General features: G+C 43.0%; 1 protein-coding gene and 1 long non-coding RNA gene across 2 annotated transcripts in view; one reads left to right on the top strand and one right to left on the bottom strand.

Annotated features, from left to right (window-relative positions):
• Positions 1 to 2,544, top strand: part of LOC118339928 — a 4,650-nt gene extending 2,106 nt beyond the window's left edge. Inside the window, exon 3 of the long non-coding RNA XR_004797339.1 lies at positions 2,324 to 2,544. This is a non-coding gene — a long non-coding RNA (uncharacterized LOC118339928). The remainder of the gene's footprint in view (positions 1 to 2,323) is intronic.
• mdm1 (Mdm1 nuclear protein) overlaps positions 1 to 5,799 on the bottom strand; it is a 10,939-nt gene extending 5,140 nt beyond the window's left edge. The window contains exon 1 of the mRNA XM_035677741.1: positions 5,746 to 5,799. The gene's annotated coding sequence lies outside the window, so the exon portion shown is untranslated. The remainder of the gene's footprint in view (positions 1 to 5,745) is intronic.
• Between the last annotated feature and the right edge of the window lie 642 nt (positions 5,800 to 6,441).

The raw sequence follows: 6,441 nt of genomic DNA, 5'->3' as shown, positions 1-6,441 counted from the left end.
CAGTGTTGTATTCATGTAAATAAGTTGAGCTGCTGGTGATAGAAGTCGAGTGAGCATGACGGAGTGTTTCTATTTTAACCGGCGCAGCTTTTGTGAGAAATAAGTGAGTCAGAGTAATTTCACATGAGCATCAAGGGCAAACATACCCACTCAAATCCACACGGAGCGCACAGAAAACAGCCAATATGATCGATCAACAATCAACAGTGTTCGTCCAGAATGACTGACCCCACCTTTAAATACCATAATAACCATATAATAACCAAAACCAGGGATGTTCTTCCTTCCACTGATCTGTTTAAACACGTTAAACCAGCAGCTCGTTGACATCATAACGGAAATGAGAAACGAGAGCGCTGAGTGATGCTGAGTGACCATTATCGATGACTCGATCGATGTCACGAACTTCACTTGAGTTTTCCAGAAAACCGGAATGACTCACGGTGCCGGGGCTTCCCCCCCTCCGAGGGCAAATCAACGAGGGCACGTTGAACGACTCCGTGGTTACGGCCCTGCAGCTCTGGCGAACCAATCACTGCTGGTTGACGTAAAACGCGTCGCTACCGGTGCGACACAAAAACTCAGAGGGATTTATCTTGTGGTGATAATCAGCTTTATGTGAGCGGTACAGGCGTTAATTTATACGATTCCAGATTCCAGCTATAAGGATAATAATGTTGTAGTTTAGAAGTGATGATGTGCAATTGAAGTTTTAGTGATACTATATCTCAGTCTTTACCTTATTTGCATATCCAAGTATTGGTAACAAAATAAAACACAATTAAACAGGTGAAATGTTACAAAGACTCGATAAACTCTATATTATCTGTATTCAGACTATTTAAATAAAGTGGAAGAGACGTTTGTGCATTAATTCATTGCTAGTTTAGTATAAATGCATGTGAATAAAAAGCGTTAACACCACTTTTTATGTGGTTAAAGAACCTCCGACTGCAGTGCTCTAACATCTGAAACCAAACCTTCACACCCTCATTGCTATAAAATATGACAAACCTCTCTAAAACTGATTTATAGAGATTTATAGCAGAGCTGTATCAGCTTTAGCTCTGTGGGCCTAATAAACAGGTCTGATGAATAGTCTTCAGACTCCCAGCAGCCCAACAGAAGCTTTAAACTAATTGTAATTGCACATCATCTCTTCTGAATGAAACGGAGCCAGAGATCAATGAGTCTGTGGGTGATGTGTAACCGTCCGATTAACTTTCCATCCCTGTGGTTAACCCGGCTCTGTGAAGAGTTTCAGTATGTGGAGGGGAATCTGTCAGCTGACGTCAGTCGCTCTCTGTTCTGTTCAGGGGAAACAATAAATTCTTCACAGAGCCGCTGTCATTCAGCAGAGCGACGGCGGCGAGCTGTGCAGCGTCAGGCTTACGGTTGGCCTCGAGGGTTGAGGTTTAGGCTAGAGACAAACTGAGGTGAGCTTTGAAAAAAACAGGGCCAGGGGTTATCCAGGACCAGGGCTGGGGTCAGGTTACCAGAATCTACGAGCTGAGATTTTGCAAAGGCTGCAACCCAGATAAATTACGTGATCAGAGCAGAGTCAACCAAAAGTATAATTTGCAGATTTGCCCATAAATGCAACTTTGAACTTTGTTTTGATGCAGACTTGGTTTGACATTTGTATCATCCGCCTACACACACAGATAGATCTCAGTACTCTATAAAGGAACCACAACAACTGTTCAATAAAATGTGTTTTCACTTACACATTGCTGATTATCGCCTGCAGGTAAAGCTCTCTGTCTGTCGCAGTACGGAGAGCTTTTAATCTGCAGTCTGTGGCGACTTTACTGCGCTGTTGATTGGTTTTACATCAATCAGCAATGGCGTCTGCTCACCAGTGGACAGAGGTGGCAAAACTACACACAAACTTCACTCAAGTAGAAGAACAGATATTTACTAGTAATGATTCAACTTTAATCAAGTAAAATAAAATAAAAGTTTCTGTGCATAACTGAAACTTCAAACTGGGTCGAGACTCCATGGAAGTATCATTAACGCCTACAGACGAGGAGTTTAAAGTCATTCAGCCTCTCGTCTGCTTCTACTTTCAGGCCTCATGGAGGCCCTAAAGGGAAGGTCAGGGTCAAGGAACCATGAATATCTATATCAAACTAAATATAGTCAATAAAATGTGAAAATAAAAGAAAGAAAAGCAGCAAATCGTCACATACAGAGAGTGTTTGGTGCTTTTACTTTGAAATAACCAAAATATCGAATCTAATCTGCCGATATTCAGAATCTGAGCATCCGTAGAGATGTTCAGAAATGTGTGACAGACTCCCTGTGTGTCCCGGTCCAGGTGAAGGAGCTGAGGCAGCAGGCCTCGTTGTACCGCCATCGAGGCTGGGGGGCTAATTTCTCCAGAGGGCATCTGAGCCAGCTAGTGTCTGAACACAACGCTCTGTGGGAGCCCACAGACACCACGGACTCAACCTCCGACCCCCCCAGCCCCCGCCTGACCTCCGACCTCTGTCCCGATCCAGACAGCCGCAGCACCTCCCACGTGGAGGCCCTGGACCTGGCCAGGTGAGGGCAGGAGTGTGTTACCACATTTACAGAAGCTGTTACAAGGTGTTCAGACCTCTTCCATCAGACACGCAGCCTCCACCTGAAAGCACTGCGCAGTCTGAACCACCACCAGCTACCCTGAAGGACCACAGGCTGCGAGTCCACCTTACTATTGATCCACTTCTTCTGGTGGCCTGCGTCGACTCACTACGCGCGCTCTTCTTTAAGCTGACGCCTGATATTAACCAACAAAGCAACAGGCTAATATCGAGGCTTCTGTTTCTCTGTAGCAGAGGACCACAGTCTCGTTACTACAATACGATCGATTTTATTACCTGCAACTGCAAACAATCACTCTTACACTACACTTATATACCTACCCCTACACACTTATTGTGAGCTCATACTACTAATCATCCCACGTTTCTAAACCTGTCACAGCGCATCGCTCGGACTTAGCCGGAACACACGTTGTGGACGCATTTCAGAAAAGACGATGGTCCGCACCGACGGGACAACCGTCTTAGATCTGCACTGCTCTCATCTAGTTTGACGACGTCTTAATTTAGTTTAGGATTGTATCTTAGGTTACGTCCGTTTGACCCAAAATGAACTGTACCTTGAAGTCAGCAGACTCCGGTTTTAGCATTTGTTGAAAAGAACAGACGTTACCTGGTGGAGACGGTGGCAACGTTTGTAAAACCCGAACAGTGTTGCTTAGTCTTCCCGCACCTGCCTCAATTAACGACGCCTCTCCCTCAGTCACTGTTAATAGGTATTGATTTCGTGGGGGGAATCCGTGAGCGGTTCTGGCACGTAGTGCCTTGGGTGTTTTAATGCAAAGAGCCACACAGCCAACATCCGGACCCAGGTGCTAATAAAGCCCGGCCCATCGCTGACCACAGACAGATACCGGAGACCATTAACGCCGCTGCCAGCCACGAAGGTCATGTTTTATTGTTCAGTGAAACTGGTCGTCGTACGCTCGGGAGGAAAATCTCTGCTGCGTGCAGGTTTGAACATGAAACTGCGGATACTGGATGAGCAAAATGGATAGAAGGAACCCTGAGAAGGAAGTAAAGACGGCAGACGCGGGGGCGGGGAGTCCTGGCGTGCTTCTCACTTCATGGGCACCGGCAGACCAGACATGACAGACCCGCCAGACAGACAGCTCTCTTGCATTCCCCCGCCCCCGATCGCAGCTTTCAGGGTTTGTGCTTCTCGTTATTTCTCTGCTCTCTCATTCTGTACCTCATCCCCTGTCTGTCCTGGCGTGCTGTCTGTCCTGTCTGTCGTCTGTCCGCTGTCTGATACTGTCTGTCATGTATAGATCTAATCTGTCTGTCCTTCCCCTCCCAGCTCAGAATTGCCAGCCGCTCTTCTCTTCTACTCGATACAGCAAATGCACCTAAGACATAACGAAATAACCAGCATACACTAGCTAAATATCTGAATGCATCAGCAAACTCCCACCAATACAACACGCACATGCGACACTTGGTTCCTGCACCAGTCTCCAAATTATGATTCATCAAGAGAAACTCAGAGAACATATATTATACCAATAAGACACCTCACAAGAACATGGTAACATAGATACAAATACAATGAAACACCAAAAATTCCGATCTCATACTACCATAGCACCAATGTCATAAGTCACTAACTGCACTGCAATACTACCAAGCCGACAAGCCATATACACAATATACATCCTTAAGACAATATAATAAAATAATATAAAACACATAAACAACATAATAATCATATTAAAATAAAGATATTAAATATCAAAATACACATATAATAAAAAATATAATATAAGATAAAATCAATATATATAAAAATAGTTATCAAGAATATAAATATCACAAATATCGACATATAAAAAAAAAAAAAGATAAAAATAAAATATATAGCAATCATATAGGACACCAGAATGATCATATCTATATAAAAAAGAAAAAATTAATATAAGAATATAAAATTGAGCTGATAAAAAATAAAAAAGAAAATAAAATAATAAGATATAATATAAATAAGGAAGATCAAGAAGAGATTACATAATATATCAAAAAACAAAAGCTCAACTTTACTGACTAATCTTGTACTCTTTCTATTTGAACTGTGCAAACACACAATACACGCAGTCACCAAGGTTTTTAACCTAAAATGTTTGTTTACCTTACTCTATTTACTATTTTTAATTTTAGCTTAAATCCGTGTGTGAACTCTCAAGCCGTTCGGTGCTGGAAGTCGGGGCTGTCTCAGCGTGCCTTGGATACCGTGCTGTGGGGGCGGGCCAAGGGGGGCGGGGCTACCGGGGATCGGCAGCCTTTTGCTGGTCGTCCTGTTGGTTTAACGAGGAGAGTGGCGGCTGGTTTCTCGGGCGAGGACGAGTGGCGGGCGGGAAATTCATTCCTCGTGGCCAACGCTCCCTTTTTGCCTTTGACCCGGAACGCTGCGACCACGTTGTCCGCCCCGCTGCCATGGAAACCCCCCGGCTGAGCCACACCTTCTGAACGGACACAAACAGTGCCACATCAGGCCACGTCAGAATCATAATAGTAATTGATCATATCATACTAATACTAATCTAATATATATAATGCACTCCCATCATCCATCATAATCATCACATATGACTCAATATAATATAATATGACTCCATAATATAATTAAAATGTGGATATACTTCAATATACATTTATATAATTTATGTATAATCATATTTCTAATATAGTTCAAAAATAAAATTAAATTTATATCCTAGCTTAATATAATCCACATGTAATATAATTTAATATAAGTATGAATATACTTAAATCTTAATTAAATATTAATCAAATATAATCAAATTCCAAGTATAATCTCAATATAAGATCGGACAACTCTCCGCTTCCCTTCCATATAATAGTGTAATATACCCCATTTAATACTCAGACTAGTAAGGCCAGTACGATTATAAATCTTCAATATAAATTTAACGTTAATATAATGACAAATACTAGATACTACCAATCCAAATATACTGAAAATGTGAACTTCAATAATAATCAGCTGTAATATACATTTAATATAATATAATATACCGCATTTACATTTAATTTATATAAATTTAAATTAAATTAATAAAATATAATACTACATAATATAATGAACATGTGATTCAATATACATCACGTGTAACCATAATCATAATTTCCATAAAACCTGTTTGGATGGAGAAACAGTCCATCATTGCTCTTCAGTTTCACCCCCCAGTATCCATACCCGCGCCCGTCTGAGGGAGAATGACAGAGGGTCAAAGTCAGGCTAACAGCAGTGGTGGTTTGAGCTCTGGTGTGTGGTGGTGCTGGTGTGCCGTGTCGTGTGGTGTGTGGCGATGTGCTGTACCCAGTGGCGGTGTGCGTGAGGTCACTGGTCTGACGTTCTCTGAACAGGCAGCACTCTTCAGCCCTCGGAGTCCGAGTAAGCCTTCCCCTCCTCCTACACACACACACCAAGACACACACCCACAACACAGACAACAACACCACAACACACACACACAGACACACACACACACCACACACACACACAGTGTCAGTCTGCAGTATGGCAGCTTAATAATTCACTCTTTCAGTGCAGCGCGCTCGCCACACTTACTCATCTGTATGATTCTATCCTCTTCCTCTTTCCTCTCCCACGGCCGTAGAGCTCTCTTCAGGCACGAGGACCTTTGAGCGCGTGTTGTGCTTTTATTTGTTTGCTTTATGTTTACGTTCGTGTGTTCTCCCTGACACCCACAGCAGCAGCAGCACGACCTCCCTACTGGAGTTACTGGAGCGGCTGCAAACAACACAAACTCTTAGAAATCAGCTCAGCAGGACGTCTCCCGCCCGCCCCGCCACCGCATGCCACCTCCCT

The sequence above is a fragment of the Morone saxatilis genome, unplaced genomic scaffold, assembly GCF_004916995.1.
Source record: "Morone saxatilis isolate NCDOM2014 unplaced genomic scaffold, NCSU_SB_2.0 Contig10, whole genome shotgun sequence".
Lineage (NCBI taxonomy): Eukaryota > Metazoa > Chordata > Actinopteri > Moronidae > Morone > Morone saxatilis.
Note: the sequence above shows the minus strand (reverse complement) of the source record. Positions and strands in the feature narration are given on the sequence as shown.